The sequence below is a fragment of the Rhinatrema bivittatum genome, chromosome 3, assembly GCF_901001135.1.
Source record: "Rhinatrema bivittatum chromosome 3, aRhiBiv1.1, whole genome shotgun sequence".
NCBI classification, from domain to species: Eukaryota; Metazoa; Chordata; class Amphibia; order Gymnophiona; family Rhinatrematidae; genus Rhinatrema; species Rhinatrema bivittatum.
Genome location: NC_042617.1, coordinates 255,586,074 through 255,610,244, shown reverse-complemented (window position 1 = coordinate 255,610,244; position 24,171 = coordinate 255,586,074). Strand labels below are relative to the sequence as shown.

The 24,171-nt window shown below is 41.8% G+C and overlaps 1 protein-coding gene across 4 annotated transcripts in view; it reads right to left on the bottom strand.

The window, feature by feature from the left end:
* Window positions 1–24,171, bottom strand: part of ABHD12 (abhydrolase domain containing 12) — a 349,778-nt gene that overhangs the window by 140,640 nt on the left and 184,967 nt on the right. The gene's annotated exons all lie outside the window — the stretch shown is intronic.

The window sequence follows — 24,171 nt, the reverse complement described above, 5'->3', positions numbered from 1 at the left end:
TTAAGTAAACTCCCATATTCTTGAAGCCTCAGTTAAGTTTGTTGATGGGTAAATATTTCAAATATTGATGAAAACAGTAAGGGAGTATTATGGAAGTATAATGGTGTGATTTATTTTGTGAATGTTGTGGTTTCTGTATTAATTTGTAAAAATCAATAAAGATATAAATTAAAAAAAAAAAAAAAAAAGAAAAGTCACCAACAGTGTAGCTCTTTCAATGATTTCATAATGGGATGATTCAAGGTAATCTGTGAGATTCTCAAGGTCCATCGGTTGTATTTGTACTTGAGACTTTGCGTTAGTTGGCAAAAAATAAACTTTGTCCATAGGTGGGGTTTGTTCAGAGGCAAATTCTAAATTTTCTAGGAGGTATCTCCTCAACGTAACACGGGGTAATTCTCCCACCACTTTGGGAAAGTTTAAGAAACGCAGATTTAAATGTCTCAGTCTGTTCTCTATGAATTCCACCCTCTTACTCAAGAAATCTCCATCTTGAATAAGGGAACTTTGCACTGCTTTTATTACCTTTATATCCTCCTCCATTTTCACGAATTTTTCCTGATTTTCTTTTATTTGAACATTACTTTTGTTAGAAATTATTTCCATTTGTTGAGACAGAGTTGTTATTTTCATTGAACAATCATTTACTGCATTACCCATGTTCTTCAACACGTCCCAAATAGAATCAAGGGTAACATTTGCTGGTTTTGGAATCATGACAAAGGCTGGCTGAATTTTCAGCGTTTCACCTTCTCCTCCGCTCGCAGATGTTTCCTCCACCGGGCACCCATCTCTCTCTCCGGTTGAGGATTCCAGCGTTCTTAGAGCGGGATCAGTCTCGGCAGTTGCTCCCTCCAAGACCAAATCCAAGGTTACCATTTCAGGGCTTTGGCTGGCTGACTTCTGCTGGGACTCTCGCTCTTGCGGCGGAGGTCTGACGTCTGGGCTCAGGGAAACATCGTCCGAGGTCGAAGGTAACTCTCCTCCGTTGCCTTTGACAGCCGGACCTCCTGGCCCTTGCTTGATAGCTATCTCCAGACACTGCTTGATGGTCGGCTGCCCGGTTAAGGTAGGGGATTCGGAGGGATAGGTCTTTGTTTTTCCCTTCCTTTTCGCCGGCATTTCGGTTATTTAGAGGAAATTTTTCAAGAGAACAAAAACGCCGAGCAGCGCAGTGTTAGGGTCCCGCCGCCATCTTGACTCCACCCCAAAGACTTTTATATGCATTTAAAAAGGACAAACATTTTTTTCACAAGTTTGCAGTGAACTGATGAGACCTATGATTAAATATTGGAAGTGGCAGCGCATTTCAGCACTAGTTACCACTTTTAAATAAGAGATCTGAACTCCCGTTTACGAGGGTCTCGAATGAAATAATTTACATTTTTTGTGACTTCATATATACCTGTGCGCTTTTTCATTCACTTATATTTAACTGCCACAGGAAAAATAGTTTTTTTTCTATAATTTTACACTGCGTGTTGCCAGCATTCCCAAGTTCCTGCGTCTTCAGCTTGCCTTCCCCTGCCTTGCCTTGGATCGTGTGTGCTTTTTCAATACACACGGTAAAACTAGAGACCCATTGCTGAAGCAGGGAACTGCTGCAAAGCTTTGACTTAAATAATCCCGGAGGCTGACATCATCTGGAGGCGCCTCTCAGGAGTTCCTGTCACTGCACGCATATGATGTGCATACCTAAGGGAAGACCAGTTCATGGCAGCATGGGAAGCCGAATCCAGCAACTTCCAGCTGCACTGAGTGTAAGCAGCATTGGGGGTAAGTGACAGACTGCGGGTCGCAAATCTTAACATTTAGCTGTTTATGAAAAACTTTTATATCATCTAGCACTTGTAGAGAATCCGGTAATAAATTCCAAAGAATAGGACTGATGACAAAAAAAGGCTCTACATCAAGTATCCTTCAGATGTGTTTTCTTAACCAAAGGAATATCTAAAAAAAAAAAAGACTTCCCCTGAGAACGTAAGATATGAGTTGTTTGATAAAGTTTTGAACGGGATGAGAAGTAATCCAGACCAATCTGTTTTATGATTTTAAAAATCACTAAAAGTAATTTGAATTCAATTTACTACTTTACAGGGAGTCAATGAAGCTCTTTTAAGATGGGAATAATGTGGTCCCAAGGGTGCCCACTTACAATACGACATGCTGCAGAGTTTTTCCTCTCTCATACATATATACATTCTCCAACACACACACGTGCTCACACTCTCTCTCACACACATTCTCTCCCCAGTATGTGTAGGCAACAGCAGCCTCCTCTTTGGGCCCATGCAGCATCTCTCACATGCTAAGACACACATGCTCTCTCTCTCCCTGGAATGTGCAGGCAACAGGAGCATCCTCCTTAGGACTGCACAGCATCTTACTCTCTAGTTGTGCAGTCCTTGTAGATACAGCAGCTTCCTGTTTTGGGCCATGCAGTTCCTGTAGATATGGCAGCTTCCTGTTTCGTACCGTGCAGGACTGGCAGACGAGGAAGCTTCCTGCTTTGGGCCGTGTGGGCCCTGTAGATATGGCAGTTTTCTGTTTTGGGCCACAGAAACCCAGCAGCTTCCTGTTTTGGGCTGTACAGACCCAGCAGACATGGCAGCTTCCTGTTTTGGACCTCTCAGGTCTGGCAGACGAGGCAGCTTCCTATTTTGGGCCATGTGGGTCCAGTGGATGTGACAGCTTCCTGTTTTGGGCTGCACAGCCTTGCCAGACATGGCAGTTTCCTCTTGTTGGGCGGCAGGGAGTAGGGATCCAACAGAGCTCAAGCAGCAAGGGATTGAAAAACAACCGCGGTGGCCGCGGCAGAGACTTGAGGCATGGGCCCCTTGTTGTGCCCAGTGCTAACGATGCCCCTGCTCTTTACCCCCAGACACTTGCTGCTATGGGGCAAAGGTCATGTTCATACAGCTGACTGTAGCCACAAAGAGATGCATGAAAAATGCTGTGAATTCTTCTTTCCTATATAAGGGATAGACTGGGGTAGTTTCATATGAGGTTCGTGAACCCAAAGAAAGACTCCATTCTAGAGGATATGTTTGTTCCTATACTCCACCCTCTTGGCGATGATTAGGACTGTTACATACAGACTTTGTTTTTGCAACATCCCATGGATATCATTAGAGAACCCACAATATTTTTGCCAATAGTGGAAGAGTAGCCTAGTGGTTAGAGCAGTGGGCTATGAACCAGGAGACCAGGATTCAAGTCCCATTGTCGCTCCTTGTGATCTTAGGCAAGTCACTTTATCCTCCATTGCCTCAGGGGATAGGGAAATACCTATAGTACGTGAATGTAATCTGCTTTGAAGTGCTTAAAAAAAGTGTGAAAAATGAAATATAAAAATCTAAATAAAAAAAATAAATCTTCTCACTGAGTGGTATATGTGGTTCTAGGAATGGCTGGCTGGGTGGGAGCCTTGCCCGCCTTGGAGAACATCCACCTTTTGCTGGCAAATATTAATTTGAGCCTGCATTGCTTGAATCACTAAGCCACTTTGTCTACAGGGTTTCCTGGTTTGGTTTTTTTTATGAAGAACCTTGTATCCCTCTTGCATAAGAAACAAATAAAGCAAAACTCTTCTGCAGTTTAAGGAATGAATCTGTTCCACTTTAGTAGTATGAGGTTTTGGGAAGAAAATTAGTAGAATGATGGATTTAAATGAAACTGACACTTTTTATTTATTTATTTATTTATTTATTTATTTATTTATTTATTGCTGAAAATAAAGTTAGAGTGCGTGCTTAGAACCTTGTTTTTAAAATTTTGGGTGTACGGAGAGTGAATTACTTGCATTTGCAGTTCACGTATTCTGCGAGCTGAAATAACTATTAGAAATTTTAGGTCTACAGTTGCTAGAGATTTGAAAGGAGGATTCATTAAGGCAGAGAGAACTACACTAAGGTCCCATCGAGTAGGAGAGTCTTTAGTTGGAGGGTATAAATGATAGAAACCTTTTATAAATCTTGCAACCTTGGGATGCTGTGAAATTGGTTGGCTTTCCAAGTGATTATGATATGCTGAAATAACATTCAAATGGACTCTTAGAGAATTTGATTTTAGGCCTGCCGCTGAAAGGCTAAGAAGGTATTATAGTACATCCGAGATAGAATAACAAATGGGGTCCTTAGTGTGGTTAGTGCATCAAAACAAAAAGCTTTTCTATTTTACGTAATAAGATTGTCTAGTAGATGGTTTTCATGATGCTAGTATTTCCCTTATTTTATGTGAAAAAGGTAATTGGTGCATTATTTGGCTTTCAATATTCAAGCAGTTCGAGCTAGTGATTGCAGATTTGGATGAAGGAGTGAACCGCTGACTTGAATCAAAATTGGAAATATTTGAAGACATATGTGAGGTGCTATTGCTGATATCTGAAGCCAAGGAATTCAGTCCTGTCTCAGCCAAAAGAGGGCATCCAGGATCATTTTCCCTTTGTCTTTTCTCAGTTTCACTATAGTTTTCTATTATAAGAGGAATCTATGGAAATGCATAAAGGAGATGAATTGTCCATTGAATGACAAATCCATCCCTCTCTAGATCATTTGGAGCTGGTCTTTTCGAGCAGTATAGTGGAGGTTTAGCACAAACTGTGCCTATTGTCCTGGTGGAAACCTGTACCTGCCACCATGTGAATTTCGTTCAGTTTGCAGGTGGTAATTGCACCTCTGGACTACAGAAATTCCTTATATATCACTGCTCCTGAAAACTCAAACAGGGCTTCAGAGGAGGTACAGAACTCAGTGGCGTGATTATTAACAGGCACTAGTATTAAAGAACATTTCACACTTGTGATTTTTGTGAGCTACAATGGCTTCCAGTGAAATGGCTTGTACAATAAGATTTTATCCCTGATACATAAATTAGCAATAACATCTACCCTTGGATTTCAGCAATGTTGCACCTGTACATTCTGTCGCAGGCATTGAGGTCTCATGACTGGGGCTTTTTGGAAGTTCCTTTGTTATATCTGGCTCACCTATTTGAGACTCGTGAAAAAACTTTTTCAGTAGCTGGCCCTGTACTTTGGAATGTGATGCCCCTAAGTTTGTGGCTAGCCTCTTGCTCAAAAACTTTCAAACGTGCTTTGAAGACATTTGTTTAGGCAAGCCTCTGAGTGGTAGACAGCACAGTCATGAAGCCCAGTTTATTTTTCCTAAACAGGTGGTGTAGTAGTTTCTTCTTTGTATGTTCTTGTGTATATAAATACTCTCATTATGGTTGTTTTTATATTGTAACTTGCTCTGAACACTGAATAAAGTGGGAAAAAATCATTTAAAATAAATAAATGTTTGTCATTCAACGGTGCTGAACAAACCCTTTTCTCTTAGCTCCTAGAGCTGTTGCTCTACTAAGCACGTGTAGGAGTTCCCATGTGGTTGCTGGCTCATGAGCCCTTCAGTTGGTTTTGGAGCTAAGTCTAGCTAGGTAGTCAATTCTCCAGGGAGGCAGGTATTTAGCATGGCTAATTCATCCTGCTGTCTACAGAGGACACCATTTACAGTAAGCAAACTTGCTTTCTCTGTCAAAAAGCAGGGCTGAATTAACCATGACACATAGGGAGTAGCAAGCTGAGGATTGCAGTGGAGCACTTACTGTAAAAGCAATTCGGACCCCACTGTGAAGACTAGACTACTGGGTGAACAGTCTATGCAAAACGGCTTGTCCAAACTTACATCACCCTTTGATAGATTGTCCAGACAGTAATGGCACATAAAGGTACACATTATCTACCAATTTTCAGCTTTGCAAATGTCTTCAAAAGGTACAGCTCACAGATGAGCCTTAACTGAGTCTGTAATCTCGAGGCCAGCTTGTGCATAATGCTCTATACAGTCTGCTAGCCAACTGGACAAAGTACGTTTGGCAACAGCTATGCCCAGTTGTTTTTGATCGTAAGAGATGAATAGTTGCAAGGCCTGATGATGTGGCTGATGTTCTCTGGTAATAAGCCAAAGCTCTTTTACATTTTAAGGAATGAAGGCCCTATTCAGCTTCATGCACATGTGGATTTAGAAAGAATATGTGTAACAATGATTTATATAAAAAGCAGATACCACTTTTGGCAGAAATTTTAGGTGGATGCAGAGCATCACTCTGTTGTCAAAGAATTGCATATAAGGAGAATAATTAAAGCCGGAAGCTCATTGACAATTCTAGCTGATGTGATCACAAGGAATACTACTTTCCATATTTATTTATTTATTTGACAGTTTTATATACAGACGTTCTGGTAACATAGTTACTAATCACTTCGGTTTACATTGCAACAAATAACTTGACAATATATAGAATAATGTCTTACAATGAACAAGGTAGGATGAACTTGGATAAATAAATAATAATAATAAATTAAAATGAACATGGGAATTATAATTTAAATACAATAAATTTTAAAGAAAATGAGTATAAATGCTGGTATAATTGCTCGTACTGACTATGTCGAGGCTGGTGTCGATAGTGATGAGGTTAAGAGCTTGGTTGTTGGGGTTAAGGAAATGCTTGGTTCTCTTGAGTCTCTTTTTAAAAGTAGGTGCTGATTGTACAATTCTAAGGTCTGGTGGGAGAGAGTTCCAAAGTTTAGGACCAGCGGTGGAAAGAGCTCTTCGACTTAGTGATGTTTTGAGAGGATGGGCCTTTAGGGTGTCTCTCTGGGCTAGTCTAGTTGGACGGGAGGAGGTGTGAGGCTGTAAAGCAGGGGTCAGGAACCTTTTTGGCTGAGAGAGCCATAAACGCCACATATTTTAAAATGTAATTCCATGAGAGCCATACAATATGTTTAAAACTAAATACAAGTAAATGTGTGCATTTTATGTAAGATCACACTTTTAAAGTACAATAAGTCTCTGAAAATATTACACCAGGCCTTAAGACACCAATACATCTCCTATTAGGAAAACGGACCAAGTCAGGCTGCTATAGAGTCCTACACAGAAACTACACGCCAGCAGAAAACCTCACCTGAATCACGTGCTGTTCTTCACCTAACATAGAATAAAGAGACCAAAACACATAACAAGAAGCATGCAGAAAAAACTGAATTGGAAACTGCAACAAGCCAGAGTCTCTGTATGCAGTGTAACAAAGGAAAAAAGAAACATCACCCATCCTTATAAAACAAATCAAGAAATATAAAATCATCAGCAGTAAAACTGTACTAACAAAAAGAACATATTTCGAAACAGCTGATGAGTGGAATATCCAATAATTAAAAACTCATATAAAACATTTCCAGATACCAACAAAATATTTCAAAATAGCAGACACAAAGACCCAATAATGAAAAATAATAAGGATACAAAAATTATTTTGCTCTGCATACCTGGGAACGTTTGATATCAGGTGTCCTGAGATTGTTCTGAATTAGCAGGAGGTGGGGTGGTTTGCTTGGAACTTTCTCCTCTTTCAGTCACATACCAGCGCTCTCTCTCACACTGGCTCTCAATGACACACCTATACACACATGCTCTCAGTACTCACATATACCCATGTTTTTTCTCTCTCACTTATATAGGCTCTTAATTACACATTTACGGTACACACATGCTGTCTATCTTTTCACGCTTACACACACACACATAGGCTTTCAATCACATAAATACATGCTGTCTTTTTCTCTCACACACAGACTCTCATTCACATGCTTACAAACATGTCCTCTCTTTCTCTCATTTACACACAGGCTCTCAATCACATACTCACATGCTCCCTCACCTAAATCAGCTCTCAATCACACACAGACACACATGGTCTCTCTCTCTCATTTAAACACAGGCTCTCAATCACATACTCACATGCTCCATCACCTAAACCAGCTCTCAATCACACACAGACACACATGATCTCTCTCTTACTTATACACACAGGCTCTTAATCATACATACACATGATTTCTCTCACACACAAAGGATCTCAATCATACACACATACTCTTTCACACAAACAGGTTTTCAATCACAAACTTACACATACAGGTTCCCAATGGTAAACTTACATTCATGCTCTCTCTCTCTCTCTCTCACAGGCAGGCTCTCAATCACAGACATACTCTCTTTCACATGTACAGGCTCTCAATCATTCACATACATGCAATCTCACACACACACACGCCCCCCCCCCCCCCACCCCGGAAGAGGAAGTGGAGAGTATCGGGTGTGTGCAATGAGCAAGCTCGCTCATTCACTCTCTCACCCCCACCCCGGGAACTCGCGGCAGCAGCAGCCTCCTCCCAACGCTAACCTCTTCATTTTCAGCCCTCGCGGAGGCGGAGTCCCATCGGCCGCGGTTGAACCTCTTCATTTTCAGTTTGGAAATGAAGTAAAGAGTGCATGGGGGTAACATGCATGGATTGGCAGTCACTAACCTTATCAGAAGGCATGGAGATTACTACCCTTAAACAATTCAGTCTTGATGCTTGTGATGCAACTGCATCTGCTTTGACTGACCAATGGGGGGGGGGGGGGGGGGAAGAAGGGGAATTGGATTCAGAAGACAGCCAATGCTAGACCCCAAATTTTATGGTCTGGATACTGATATGCAGACATTAGGGATAAAGCACAGGACTGCTTCTATGGCCAAGTTCAAGAGCAAAGCACATTCAAGAGGCATTGTCTGAATTATTAATAAGGCTGCTCACCCTGTAAAAATGTTGCTAGCAGTAATTTGGTATGGATTTGAGAGCTGCTTGGTTTTGATTATAAATATTGCTACCCTTAACATAAGGCTTGATGGTAACCTGCATGGAGTGTCAGTTACTACCATAAGAAACTTGCGGGGCAGACTGGATGCACTATTTGCTCTTTTTCTGACATCATTACTATGTTACTATGTATATGGACTACAGGATGAATGGATATTAGTTTACGCTCCACCTGAATATGATATGGCACTGAGGTGTTGAGATCGGAGAAGAAAAGAAAGAGCAAGTACTGAAGCGGTTCTCATAGTTTACAGATAAACAGGTCCAAGAAGCTTTGTTGTCACTAGGATGAGAACTGTTTCCATTTAAAGCTGTAAACTATTATAGTCTAGTGAAGCAGTCAGCAAGCGCTCAACATCCAGGCTGTTAAGTTGAGAGAGGAAAGGTTCAGATAATATAGACAACTCTCTTCTTCAGTTACTAGGGATGGATCAGCCCCTAGAAGGATAGGCAGGCTGATAGACAGGTATACTAGTTATGCAAACCACACTTTTCTGGGCTATGCTGGTGCAATAAGTATCAGGCAGGCCCATTCTTTGAGCATTTTTTGTATTGTCTAGGCTATGAGCAGAATTGGTAGAAAAGTGTACATGAGATCTGAATTCCAGGAGAGCAGAATATCATCCTGAGTGGATCTGAGTTCATTTGTAAGAATGGAACAAAATCTTTTCACTTTCCTGTTTTCCTCAGATGTGAAAAGGTTAATTGAGGAGTGTCCCCAAAGGTTAATTTACTGTTGACTGATGTAGGAATCATTCGTGAGGGTGGGACCTGCTGAGACAATCTGCTAATGTTTTGGTGATCCCTGAAGACAGGTTGCTTGTAGAACAACTTGATGGCTGCACGCCCATTCACATATCCTTATTGGTTTCTTGGCAGAGAGTCCATGACCTTGTGCCTCCTTGTTTATTGACATACAATATGACTATTTAGTTGGTTGTTTGATTGAATGAGAATTCTCTTTTCCTCAAGGAGATGCAACAAAGCAGTCAAGACGTGTCTGATGGCTCATAGTTCCAGCATGTTGATTTGAAACAGAATTTCTACCAACAACCAGGTCCCCTGGGTTCTGAAAGGGCCCGAATGGGCTTTCCATTTCTTGGTGGATGTGTCTGTCACTAATGTCACCTGATTAGGATGCCCCTTCTTGTAAGATGCAGGGTCTAGTCACCAGTGGAACTCTCACTTCATCTGAGACATTCACTACCATGTCAAGGATTGAGTTAACTGGTCCCATTGGAGGATTCACATGTGGAGGCGGGTTAGTAATACTACATAAACGATCACTACCATACTTCCTAAAACAACTAGCACTTTCTTGGTTGTTATCTGTTCCAAATTTCGCAACTGATGAGCCAGGAATCTAAGAAGGTTCACTTGAACTGTCGGAAGAAACACTCTCGCCTGCAGAGAATTTATCCATGCCCCAATGAATTTGATTTTCTCAGACAGGATGAGAGTCAATTTTTCAAAATACACTAGTAATCCCAGGGATTACTAGGGATGCCAACAGTGCTTCCCAAGAAGTTGCCATCATCTATTAGTTGTCCTGATAAGGGAAAAGACAGATGTCCTAAAGATTTAGATATACTGCTACTACAGCTAGGCATTTGATAAAGACTATCAGTGCAACTGAAAGACCAAAGGAGACAACATGGTACTGCCAGTGGGAGGGATGGATGGCTGGTTATGCGAGCATAGATATCTTTCAGATCCAGGGCACACATCCACTTCACCACCTAGATAAAAGGCAGAATGGTGGGGAGAGACTTCATCTTGAATTTCTTCCACAGTAGACTCATTTAGATTTCTTAAACCTAGGATGTGTCTCAATCCCCAGGATTTTTTGGGGGATAACAAAATAGCGGGAGTAGACCCATGGCCATGCTGATCAGGTGAAACAGGCTGTATTGCTCGCTGTCTGAGGAACGGCTCCACCTCCAGGCAGAGCTACACTGAATGAGATAGATCTAGCCGGTCAAAGAATGGTGCTTTTTTTTGCTTACTCAACCCCAACAAGGTGGAGGGGCCTCAGGCCTGCTCCAACAAGGGAGGCAGGCTTGCTCAAGGAGTTCCTGCTCAAGTTGGCACCCAGGAGAAGTGTGAACCAGATTCTACAGTTTTATGCACCCAGCTATTTTTTGTGATCTTGTGCCGTTCCTCCAAGTAGAGACAAATTCTCCACTCTACCACAGATGATGAGTGCTAGGTTTGAAGACTGGTCAAAAACATGGTCCAAGGTGTAGCAGGAAGTGATCCTGTAGCAAGGACCTGCTCTCTAGGTGATGTATTGTCCTCTCGCACTGAGGACAAGTCTCCTAGGGCTACTGCCCAGGAGGGAAGGGTTAGGCCGGCCATCATAGTTGGTGATTCACTTATTAGAAATGTAGATAGCAGGGTGGCTGGTGGACATGAGGACTGCCTGGTAACTTGCCTACCTGTTGCGAAGGTGGCAGACCTCACACATCACCTAGATAGGATTATAGACAGTGCTGGGGAGGAATCGGCTGTCGTGGTACATGTGGGCACCGACATAGGAAAATGTGGGAGAGAGGTTCTGGAAGCCAAATTTAGGATTTTAGGTAGGAAGCTGAAATCCAGAACCTCCAGGGTGGCATTCTCTGAAATGCTTCCTGTTCCACGTGCAGGTCGCCAGAGGCAGGCAGAGCTCCAGAGTTTCAATGCGTGGATGAGACGATGGTGCAGGGAAGAGGGATTCAGTTTTGTAAGGAACTGGGGAAACTTTTGGGGAAGGGGGAGACTTTTCCGAAAGGATGGGCTCCACCTTAACCAGAGTGGAACCAAGCTGCTGGCACTAACTTTCAAAAAGGAGATAGAGAAGCTTTTAAACTAGAACAAGGGGGAAAGCAGACAGTCACTCAGCAGTGCATGGTTCGTAGAAATGTATCCTTGAAGGATAATAATGAAACAGGAGAGTTAGGGCATCCCAACAGAGAGGTTCCATTAAAAGCAAACATAGTCTATGTGCCTATATGTAAAAAATCACCAAAGCTAATGATTTCCAAATTATCCCTAACAACTGAAAAGCAGGTTGTTAATACAAACAAAAAACATGCTTTGAAATGTCTGTATGCCAATACCAGAAGTTTAAGTAGTAAGATTTATTTATTTATTTAAGGCTTTTCTTTACCGACATTCGTCAGGGACATCATGCCGGTTTACATCAAACAAGGGAGAGGCTAAGAGGTGAAAGCAGTTACGATAAACAAGGAGCAGAGAAACTGGGAGAGTTAGGATGTATAGCAGAAAATGATGAGACTGACATAATTGGCATCACAGAGACTTGGTGGAAGGAGGATAACCAATGGGACAGTGTCATATCAGGGTACAAATTATATCGCAATGATAGGGAGGATCAACTTGGTTGGGGTGTGGCACTTTATGTCTGGGAGGGTATAGAGTCCAACATGATAAAGATCATACAAGAGACTAAATGCTCAGTAGAATCTATATAGGTAGAAATCCCATGGGTGTTGGGTAAGAGTTTAGTGACAGGAGTATACTACCGTCCACCTGGACAAAATGGTCAGACAGATGATGAAATGCTAAGAGAAATCAGGGAAGCTAACCAATTTGGCAGTGCAATAATAATGGGAGATTTCAATTACCCCAATATTGACTGGGTAAATGTAACATCAGGACTTGCTAGAGACAAAGTTCCTGGATGTAATAAATGACTGCTTCATGGAGCAATTGGTACAGGAACAAGAGAGGGAGCTATTTTAGATTTACTTCTTAGTGGAACGCAGGATTTGGTGAGAGAGGTAACGGTGGTGGAGCCACTTGGCAACAGTGATCATAACATGATCACTGTTTAAACTAATAACTGGAAGGGGGACAATAAGTGAATCTATAGCTCTAACACTAAACTTTCAAAAGGGAAACTTTGATAAAATGAGGAAAATAGAAAAAAAATTAAAGGTGCAGCTGCAAAGGTTAAAAGTGTTCAACAGGCATGGACATTGTTTAAAAATACAATCCTAGAGGCGCAGTCCATATGTATTCCATGCATTAAGAAAGGTGGAAGGAAGGCAAAATGATTACTGTCATGGCTAAAAGGTGAGGTGAAAGAGGCTATTTTATCCAAAAAAACATCCATCTGAAGAAAATAGGATAAAACATAAGCATTGTCAAGTAAAGTGTAAAACATTGATAAGACAGGTGAAGAGAGAATTTAAATGAAGTTGGCCATAGAGGTAAAAACTCATAATAAAAACTTTTAAAAATATATCTGAAGCAAGAAACATGTGAGGGAGTTGGTTGGACCATTAGATGACCGAGGGGTTAAAGGGGCTCTTAGGGAAGATAAGGCCATTGCAGAAAGACTAAATGAATTCTTTGCTTCTGTGTTTACTAGTGAGGATGTTGGGGAGATACCAGTTTCCGGAGATGGTTTCAGGGGTGTTCACAGTGATTTGGTTCAGTTTGTCTGATAGACAAACTGAACCAAATCACTGTGAACATGGAAGATATAGTAGGCCAGATTGACAAACTAAAGAGTAGCAAATCACCTGGACCAGATGGTATGCATCCTAGGGTACTGAAGGAACTAAAAAATGAAATTTCTGATCTATTAGTTAAAATTTGTAACCTATCATTAAAATCATCCATTGTACCTGAAGACTGGAGGGTGGCCAATGTAACCCCAAAATTTAAAAAGGGCTTCAGGGGTGATCCGGGTAACTAAAGACCAGTGAGCCTGACTTCAGTGCCAGGAAAAAATAGTGGAAACTATTCTCAAGATCAAAATCGTAGAGCATATAGAAAGACATGGTTTAATGGAACACAGTCAACATGGATTTAGCCAAGGGAAGTCTTGCCTAACAAATCTCCTTCATTTTTTTGAAGGGGTTAATAAACATGTGGATAAAGGTGAACCAGTAGATGTAGTGTATTTGGATTTTCAGAAGGCGTTTGACAAAGTCCTTCATGAGAGGCTTCTAAGAAAACAAAAAAAGTCACAGGATAAGAGACGATGTCCTTTTGTGGATTTCAAACTGGTTAAAAGACAGGAAACAGACAGTAGGATTAAATGGTCAATTTTCTCAGTGGAAAAGGGTAAACAGTGGAGTGCCTCAGGGATCTGTACGTGGACAGGTGCTTTTCAATATATATATATAAATGATCTGGAAAGGAATACGACGAGTGAGGTTATCAAATTTGCGGATGATACAAAATTATTCAGAGTAGTTAAATCACAAGCGGATTGTGAATCATTACAGGAGGACCTTGCAAGACTGGAAGATCGGGCATCCAAATGGCAGATGAAATTTAATGTGGACAAGTGCAAGGTGTTGCATATAGGGAAAAGTAACCCTTGCTGTAATTACACGATGTTAGGTTCCATATTAGGAGCTACCACCCAGGAAAAAGATCTAGGCATCATAGTGGATAATACTTTAAAATCATCAGCTCAGTGTGCTGCAGCAGTCAAAAAAGCAAACAGAATGTTAGCAATTATTAGGAAGGGAATGGTTAATAAAACGGAAAATGTCATAATGCCTCTGTATCGCTCCATGGTGAGACCGCACCTTGAATACTGTGTACAGTTCTGGTCGCCGCATCTCAAAAAAGATATAGTTGCGATGGAGAAGGTACAGAGAAGGGCAACCAAACTGATAAAGGGGATGGAACAGCTCCCCTATTTTATTTATTTATTTATTATTTTTATATACTGACATTCGATCTCAATTGAGATATCACATTGGTTTACATTCAGGTACTGTAGGTATTTCTCTATCCCCAGAGGGCTTACAATCTAAGTTTTTGTACCTGAGACAATGGAGGGTAAAATGACTTGCCCAAGGTCACAAGGAGCGACATCAGGACTCAAACCCTGGTCTCCTGGTTCATGGTCTACTGCTCTAATCACTAGGCTATTCCTCCTCCCCTATGAGTAAAGAATGAAGAGGTGAGGGCTGTTCAGCTTGGAGAAGAGATGGATGAGGGGGATATGATAGAGATGTTTAAGATCATGAGAGGTCTTGAACGAGTAGATGTGAATCGGTTATTTACTCTTTCAAATAATAGAAGGACTAGGGGGTATTCCATGAAGTTAACAAGTAGCACATTTAAGACTAATCGGAGAAAATTCTTTTTCACTCAACACACAATTAAGCTCTGGAATTTGTTGCCAGAGGATGTGGTTAGTGCAGTTAGTGTAGCTGGGTTCATGAAAGGTTTGGAGAAGTTCTTGGAGAAGTCCATTAACTGCTATTAATCAAGTTTACTTAGGGAACAGCCACTGCTATTAATTGCATCAGTAGCATGGGATCTTCTTAGTGTTTGGGTAATTGCCAGGTTCTTGTGGCCTGGTTTGAGCTAATGTCTACAACTTCCAGATGATTTTATAATTCTATATTGATTTTTTTTTTTTAGTGAGGCAAAATCTTTCTGCTCATCCTGGATGTCTGAAACTCTCTGCTCTATCTCTGATAGAAGGCGTCTGATCTCCACAAAGGTCACATTCGTTTCCTCCAGTTTCTCATAGATTTTATCAATTTTATCAAAATGAGATGTTAAAGCATGGATAACTGCCGTAGTTAGCTTAGTTAATGCAGGGATGCTTACCACTGATGCCTCTGTTCACTGCCACTATCGCCATCTCAACATCATGGGGGAAATCTTTTCTTTACCCTTTTTGGATGCTCTGATGCTCATCTCTGCTCCAACCAAGAAGTAAAGGCCAAGCTGTTGAGTTCTGCCACTGCTCAAATCTTTTTTATTTTTTTTTAAGGGAAAATACAGATTTAGAAAAGTCGGACTGGTGTGGATAGTTCCTGGAGCAAAGCACACTACATCCCGCCTTGCTCACAGCATTGGTTTTTATATGGTGGTGCATATTCTGCTGCTGAGCAGCTAAGTATGTTAGCTGGATACACTTATACAGCTAACTTAATCGGGATAGTCAGTGGTGCAGCAGTGAAACTGAATATACCCAACTTTCTTTAAGTTAGCCAGATAAGTATATCCGGCTAACTTTAGACCTGTCCTACAGCGAGGCCAGAGTTAGCCGGTTAACCTAGCTGGCTAACTCCACTCTTCCTGGAAACGCCAATTGCTCACCCACTACTTACCCAGCTAGAATTTAACCGGGTAAGACTTTTAATTTTGCGGTTCGACCAATTAGATGGATAACTGAAAAGTTATCCATCTAAATGGCTTTTGAATAACTACCCCATGGTTGATATTGCCTTTTTTTTCTGTGACAACTGCAGACACTAACAGCGGTCACTATGGAACAATGCTGTGCAATGCTGCTTTATCATAGTCAGTGCTTCATTAACTTTTTCTCCAAAACAAATTTTGGCCTGTACATGGAGCATCTGCTAATCTGTTATGAACATCTTCCCACAGGCTTGAAATTTGGCCAGGCTAGTCTTCTTAATCATATGGCTATAGCTGAGAATATGGACAAAGTATCACTATCACAGACAGATTATAATCAGATATTTTGTGTGTTCCTCTTCATCCTATTGTGTGATCTTGTCATGAATGTCAGACAGAAATGAGGATGTTTCCACTATCTTCTGTAAGATACTGTTAAGGGCCTTTGTTTTCAGTTTTTACTTTACCAGAAAATTTCAATATTATATACAAAGATCATGGAAAAATTACTTTGTTATAACAGGAGAAAAATCAGTGTAAGTGTCATTTTTCTCACTCACTTTTTTGTTATAACATTGAATTTCTCAGGAAAAATAAAATAACTGGAAACGAAGTTCCCTAGGTATTGTATAAGTATTGCACCATTTGAAATTGGTTTGCTGAAATTCTAGATTGTAACACTGCAGCTTGGAATGTGGTTTCCCCTGAAGTATTCAAAAGCTTGGCATCCTTCCCTGGAGGAGTACTTGAATATATCTGTTTTCTTCAGAGCTGATTCATGCAGGAACTGCACCTTTCTGTGCCCTGGACATTGTTGAGCTTTATATCTTTGATCTATCTGCTTATCTACTGGAGGTGCACTGAGGAAGCTGCCAGAGTTTCAACTGTAGATCCCGCAGAGTTTATTTATTAAATTGATACCGCCATGGTTCAGTGGTTGGGAGAATTTTAAGACTCCAGGAATATCCTCTGTGATAGGTTTTTCCTGTTCCAGATTAAATGGATCTTCTTGTGAATTAAAAGGAGGTATGATTTTTCGTCTGGAGGAGGTGTGGTAATCCCTCCGTTAGCTCTGATAATGGATCTGAAGGTAATTCATTAGATTCCATAAAGATATGATTGAGGGAGATGCATAGGGCGATTTAGATTCCTGATCTGAGTCTGAAAATTGTGCTGGATATTGTTTGGGCGTGGAAGGATCCTGTGACACTTTTGAAAGAATTGCCGATTGAGACTGCAACTTTGCCTCAAGTTTTGCTAGAATAGGTTCTACTTGCATAGGTTGTGGAGGAGGGGGATGGTAAATTCCTCAGATTTGTGAACACATTTCCGTGTTCTGGTTGTGATAAGGGATCGCTGAAGTATCCAATTCTGAGACCATCACTGGCGGAGAAGACAGGGGGGAAGAATCATCTGCTCCAGTTTTCTATCATTGGTGCTGATTTGTTTTGCGCTGCTTCAGGTGCAGAGGACGGTTTCCATAACTTCTGTGCTGGTATGAGAAGCTGCCTTTGGCATGGAGGGAAGTTTTGGTGACTTTCTGCGACAAACTTTCTGTTCTGGCCTGAAACAATGCCTTCAGTGCAGAGAATGGCTCTGTGCAGTGACTTCAAGAAGTCAATGGTATCAACAGGGATATCCTTGTCTTCCTTTTTATAATTTGAGAGGGAGGATGATTATTTCTGCTCATGGTGTTTCAGGGACTTTGATCTTTTTGTTTTTGATATTGGTTGACCCAAGCCTCCCTTTCCCTCTGGAGATGATAAAATATTTAATTTAAGCTTTCTGAAGGAAAGTGCTCTAGGAAACATTTTTCCCAGAAGCAGTATAATTTGCTGCATCATGGTCTGGATCAGGGCACCTTAAACAGAGTTGATGAAGATCAGAACTTGCCATCGTATGTGTACATTTCTTTTATATATATATATATATATATATATATATAAATTTATCAATTTTCAAACAGATTAATCCAAGTAATACACTTGTTTGAAACAGCATAGGATGAAAGGAATACATAAAGTATTGAAAAATTGAAACATACAGGAAATAATTATAGCTCCTATGCCCTATCAGTAACAAGTAGGGGAAGATCATACCAAGATCATGAAAGGTAAAGCAATTATAATTTACATATCTTAAATAATAGCAGTACACTGATAGGACCCCTTATTTAATATACTATAGGGTTTAACTGGTTGGAGAAGATGTGGCTTCAGGAACAGCAATCTCAAAGCCATTCCTCTGCTGTTGTGTCTCATTAAAAAAAACAAACCAAACAGATAGTGTAGCAGGATCAAAAATAACTTATTTGATCCCATGAAATTTTACAACACACTTATGGGGAAAACTAAGCCAATAAAGAGTACCCAAATTGTAAAACTCCAGGTCATAATAGCAGGAATCTTTTCCTTTTAGCCTGAGTTGCTTTACAGATATCAGGGAAAATACGGATTTATTACGAAAAAATAGTTTAAGAATATAATCTCGATCAGAATCCAGGGCTATAATCACAATAAGGGTTGCTGGAGATATAGTTTCATCCAATAGATTTTTCCAATTCCGCAATTAAATTAAGAAGATCAAGGTGGTATCAAGCCTTATATTTTTTTTTATAGGCAAGTAAAACAGGAAGTATTAGATTTTCAGGAATTTTCAATACCTTAAGAAGGTATGACCTCAACATTTTAATAGGAGATACCATATTTATCCTGCTGTTCCTTCTCCTAATAACATTTTCTAAATTCTCAATTTTATTAGTGAGGTAAAGATGACCTTTTGAAAGAGTAGCCAATAGGAAGTGGAGATGACGAGTGGTATACGCTAGTGGTGACTAACCATGGGTAAAACTGGTATAGCGCCAGAAAATCACAGATCCTTGTAGTGAGTTAATCAAAGAAATGAGGACTTAAAGCACTATTCAGTGTATACAATGGAAAGTGAGAGAGGGGGGAGCCCTCTCCCTCCATTCCCCCCCCCCCCTTCTCTCACTTTCCATTGTCCCCTTTCATTCCTGTGTCCTTTTCTCCTTGCCCTCCCCCCCCTCTGTTTGATACACACATTTTACCATATTTACATGTTTTTATGTTATATCAATTTCACACATCCATGTTTTAAAAATGCTATTTTTTGTTGTCCTTTTAAGTTAAATTTTAAGTTGATTTTGTTTTGTTGTGCACAATATCTTTTGCATATGTAAGCAGAAATGCCTGCTATATGGTGTCTTGTTCTGTTATGTACTGTGCATCCTTGGTTATACTTCCTTGTTTATCTTCTCATTGATTTATCTCTTTTGGGTTTTGCTGACAGTGTTCTATGGGCCTCTGTCCCTCCCGATGCAGCCCACGTGGCGAAACACAGTCCGTGTTGGGGGACCGAAACCTCGCTCTAAGTATTCCAAATATAAGGTATAGTCACCTATATAGTGTCTTAACATACTCCTTGAAGCTTCATCCTCCCAATCTGGGACCCATACTCTTTCCTGGACCTGTGTTTTACTTTCCACCCCAGAGAACCGCCCTGTGACCTGGTTTCTCATTTTGGGTATCTCTTAAGATGGACTGGGCTAAATAGCGGAACTCTGTTCTTTAAGGTGTTCTGCCGGTCTGACCTCAAGAAGAGAGAGGTAATCAATGTATAATCCCATTAATGAAATGGTGAAATTAGGTCCTTACTGGCCAGACCCATTCAGACAGGTGGGATTTGTCCCCTTTTCCAGCAGATGGAGGCAGAGTGCAAGTTCTTCATCTTGATGTTCCTCCCTATATAGCCTGGCACAGCAGGGAAAGCATCAGTAATTTCTTTCCCAAGCTGATGCAAAAAGCTTATTCCAGATCTTAATAGACCACTCTAAACCCTCAACTAAGAGGATGGAAACACACAAACAAAAGAGGATTTAAAATGGTGATCAAGAAATAAAAGCACAAAGGGTTTGAACACAACTACTGTTGTTCCTTTCCAAAGATACATTTCCCCCCCCCCCCCCCCCCCCCAGAAAAGGTACTCTCTTTTCTTTTCCCATAGGCCTCTCTTTGGGGCGGGTTCTGGACTGGTCTGACAGGACTCAAGGAAAGAAAATTAGCAGGCAAAAACCTAATTTTACCTTCCTCACTGTCCTTACAGACCAGTCCAGACAAGTGGCATGTACCTAAGCAGTACCTATCTCAGGTGGGAGTAACCCAGAGCTGCCTCCAGGACCTCCGGAGCAAACACCATATCCTTTTCCTGAAGATTCATCTATAGTGCTTCATAAAGAAGTGTAGCAAAGCTCTAGTAAAGTGCACCCTTAATTCCTTTGGGACTGTCCAAGGAGCAATGGATGCCTTAGAGGCCACTTCTCCTTTGCAACCTCCCTCAAAATATACAAAAAGTCTGTCCAGCTTCAGGAACTTTAAGTACCATATATACTCGTGTATAAGTCAAGAAATGTATGCCAAAAAATTAGTATAAATTAGCTGGCTTGACTTATACACATGTACAATATGCATTGCTTGTATAGCCCCCAAACCCTCCCAACCCCCCAAAACTCATTGAATGTCCCTGGTGGTCCAACGGGGACTCAGGAGCGATCTCCTGCTCCTGGGCTGTCGGCTGCCCGTAAATCCCTCCCCCCTCCATGGCTTCCCTCCCTGTTCAATTCCCCCCCCCCCGAACCCCCCTAGGCTCACTGAAGTCACCGGTGATCCAGTGGGAGGCCCGAGCACGATCTCCCATACCCGGGCTGTTGGCTGCCAGTATTCAAAATGGCGCCAGTGGCCCTTTGTGACAGGGGCTATCAGTGCCATTGGCCAGCCCCTATCACGTGGTAGGAGCAATGGACGGCCCCTATCATGTGACGGGGCCAGCCAATGGCACCAGCAGCCCCTTTCACATGGTAAGGGCAAAGGGCTACTGGCGCCATTTTAAATACTGGCAGCCAATGGCCCAGGCGTGGGAGATCGCGCCTGGGCCCCCCGCTGTATCACCAGAGACTTTGGTTAGCCAGGAGGGGGGGGGGGGCCTTCAAGAGGGGGGGGATTGAACAGGGAGGGAGGGAGTGATTGAAAAGGGAGGGCAGCTATGGGGGGAGGGAGGTGGGGAGCTTCGATTTAAAAATACTTTTGACACTTAAAAATAATAATAATTTTGTTCTGGGTCTAGAAAGAATATTTAAGAAAAGCAGTCTATCAGGTAGGTGGGAGGGATTTTAAGTGGCAAGATTTTCAGTCCCAGCCTAAATTGGTTGAACCCCCTAGATTTTACCCTCGACTTATCCACGAGCGACAGACAAATCTTGATTTGGGGGCCGAAAAAAAATTACCCTTGACTTATACATAAGATCAATTTATACACGAGTATATATGGTATGTCAAGTTAACCTTCTGTATATCCTCGGGTCTACACACTCTATTTTCCTGAACCCATGTAAAGAAACTTATTTATTTTTATATACCGATATTCCTGGAAAATCATACCTGTTCACAACATTTAAAAATACATAAATAACAAACATTTAAAAAAATATATCCTCGTATACTATCGGACATAATTAAAATATATAACTTAATAAAATACATAAAATATACAACTACCCAATTCAGATGGAATTCCGATATCACATTGGCAAACATGAAGGCACTGGCCTAACTGTAAATTTCTCCCTTGAAAAACAGAAGGTAGGGATCCATGCAAGACAGCACTTGCAACTCTGAAATTCTCCTAGCTGAGCAGACTGCCACCAACAGTGCTGTCTACAGAATAAGATCTTTAAAGAGGTTTCTGAGGGGTGCAAATGGCACCTTTGCTAGTGCCCTCAAGACCAAATTTAGGTCCCATGGTAATACTAGCAGCTTTATACCAGTGGGCGTATTGGCTTCAACTCCTTCAAGAAGTGGACTACATGTGGGTATGACATGAGGGAGGACCCCCTGACTTGTCCCCTGTGGCATGCAATGGCTGATACTTGAACTCTTAGGGAATTTACCACTAGACCTTTATCCAGCTCATCGTGGAGAAATTGAAGGATAGTGGCTCTCTCTAACTTGTGCAACAGTACTCCCTTTATTTGATTTATATTTCACCTTTCAACTATTTCCTTCTGTCTATACCATCCTGTGAAGGTTTTCCAAATTCTAATGTATGACAATGAGGTGGACTGTTTCCTTGCCCTCAATAGGATTGATATTACTTGGCCTAAATAACATCTCTTGCTCAGTCTTTTCCTCTCAACAGTCAAGCCGTAAGACAGAACAGTGTTGGATTCTCCATAGCAACCAACCCCTAGCTCAGGAGACTTTTTACCTGGATGTATCTCAGAGGTCCTCCCACCTTGAGCCTGAACAGGGCTGCATACCATGGACACTTTGCCCAGACTGGGGCGATCAGGTTAATAAACCCTGAATGGTCTGCAATCCTCCTCTGCACCCTTCCCACCAAAGGCCATGGTGGGAATATATATAAACAGCTTGCTCGATTAACATTATGACAAAGCATCTATCCCACTGGATCCCATTCTCTCCTTTGACTGAAGACATTTTTTGCTTTGGCTTTCTTGCACATTGTCATCAGATCCCATTGGGGTGCCCCCATTTGACCACTATCTGGTTGAAGGCTTCCTTGGATAGTCCCACTACCATGGGAACTATCATGTTGTTGGTTCCTGCTATATGGGTGGCCAAAATTTATTGGAGACTTCTCTGCCCAATTAATCAGTAGGCCTGCTTCCCTCACTTTCTGCAAACTCCTTGTCCCTCCTTGCCTATTTACATATGCCATTGCCATGGCACTGTCTGAAAATAGTTTGACTGCTTTCCCTTCTATCTTTGATAGGAAATGCCTCAATGCTAACCTAAGCTCCCTGGTCTCTGGTTGGTTCATTGAATACAATTCCTCCAGCTGAGACCAATGACCTTAATCCACCTGCCTGTCGCAGTGTGCTCCCCATTCTGTTCTGCTCACATCAGTCGTCACTATGACCCACTTTGGGGATTCCAAGCTGGTTCCCTTTTCTAGATTGGCCTTAACCAACCCACAATATTTGGCTCTTCCCAGCCTGCCCTATTATAGGCAACACCCTCTTAAAAGTCTGGTTCTGTGGGGATCATCTGGACAGAAAGCTCCGCTGCAAGGGACGCATATGAACCCTTGGCTCAGGGTACTCTCTTGATAATGGCAGTCATCAACCCCAAAACCTGCAGATATGTCCATGCTTGAGGGGTAGGCGAGACTAACATCAACTTCACCTGTCTTTGCAGCCTGCTGATTCTTTTCCTTGCCAGAAATACCTTCCCTTTCTTTATACTGAACTGAGCCCCAAGGTAAACCAATGAATGGGAAAGGTATAACTTACTCTTGGCCCTGTTCACCACCCAACCCAGCTTTTCCAGTACCTGTAGGTCCCACTATTGCTTTGGAACCTTCCTGGAAGTAGTTGGGACTTATCAGGTAATTGTCCAGTTACAGTTGTACCTGGATTCCCTCCTGCAGAGGAAGGCTGCTACCACAACCATTACTTTCATAAAGGTCCTGGGCATCATGGCCTGGGCAAGGTCTTGAATTGGTAGTCTTTTCCCAATATGGCAAAAAGCAGGCAATGCTGGTGCTCCCTTCTGATTGGAATATGAAGGTATGCCTCTGAAAGATCCAGGGATGACAGGAACTTTCCTTTTCTCGCCACGGACATTACTGTCCACATAAGATACATAAGATCAATGTATCTATCTAGAAGCATGGTACCCTCAGTGCCTAGTTTACCATCTTCAAGTCCAGAACTGGCCGAAACACCTCCTCTTTTTTCAGGATCACAAAGTAAATTGAATATCTTCCTTTTCCTTCTTGTTCCTCTGGGACTGGTACTACTCCATTTGGAGCAACCTGTATATTATTGCTTAAATGATTTCCTTCTTGCTCGACTTGCATGGGGATGGAATGAAACCCTCCTTTATTGGAGCCCTCAGGCCCAGAGAGTACCCCTGCCGGACGATTTCCAAGACCTATTGGTCTCCTGTTATACAGGCCCACTCTTCGTAATACCGCTGTAGATGCCCTCCTACTAGTAAGAGGGAGGAGCAACCCTGTGAACTGTCATCGTGGGCCTTTCCCTGATGTGGGCCCCCGAGGCACCACCATCTCTTTTGGTGCATCTGCTACCCCAAAAGAGCTACACCCAGCCCAGTGATCCTGACTCCTGGGTACCAGATGGTCCCCTCTGGCCTATACTGCCTACTCCCTCTCAGATACAGCCTGGAAAAATCAACACAGCTTGTCCTACCTCTGTCTTCTGGAAGTCTCTAGGATTTTGACTCTTCCAGGTCTTCTATTAGCTTCTCTAGCTTTTCTCCAAATAACCACTTTCCTTT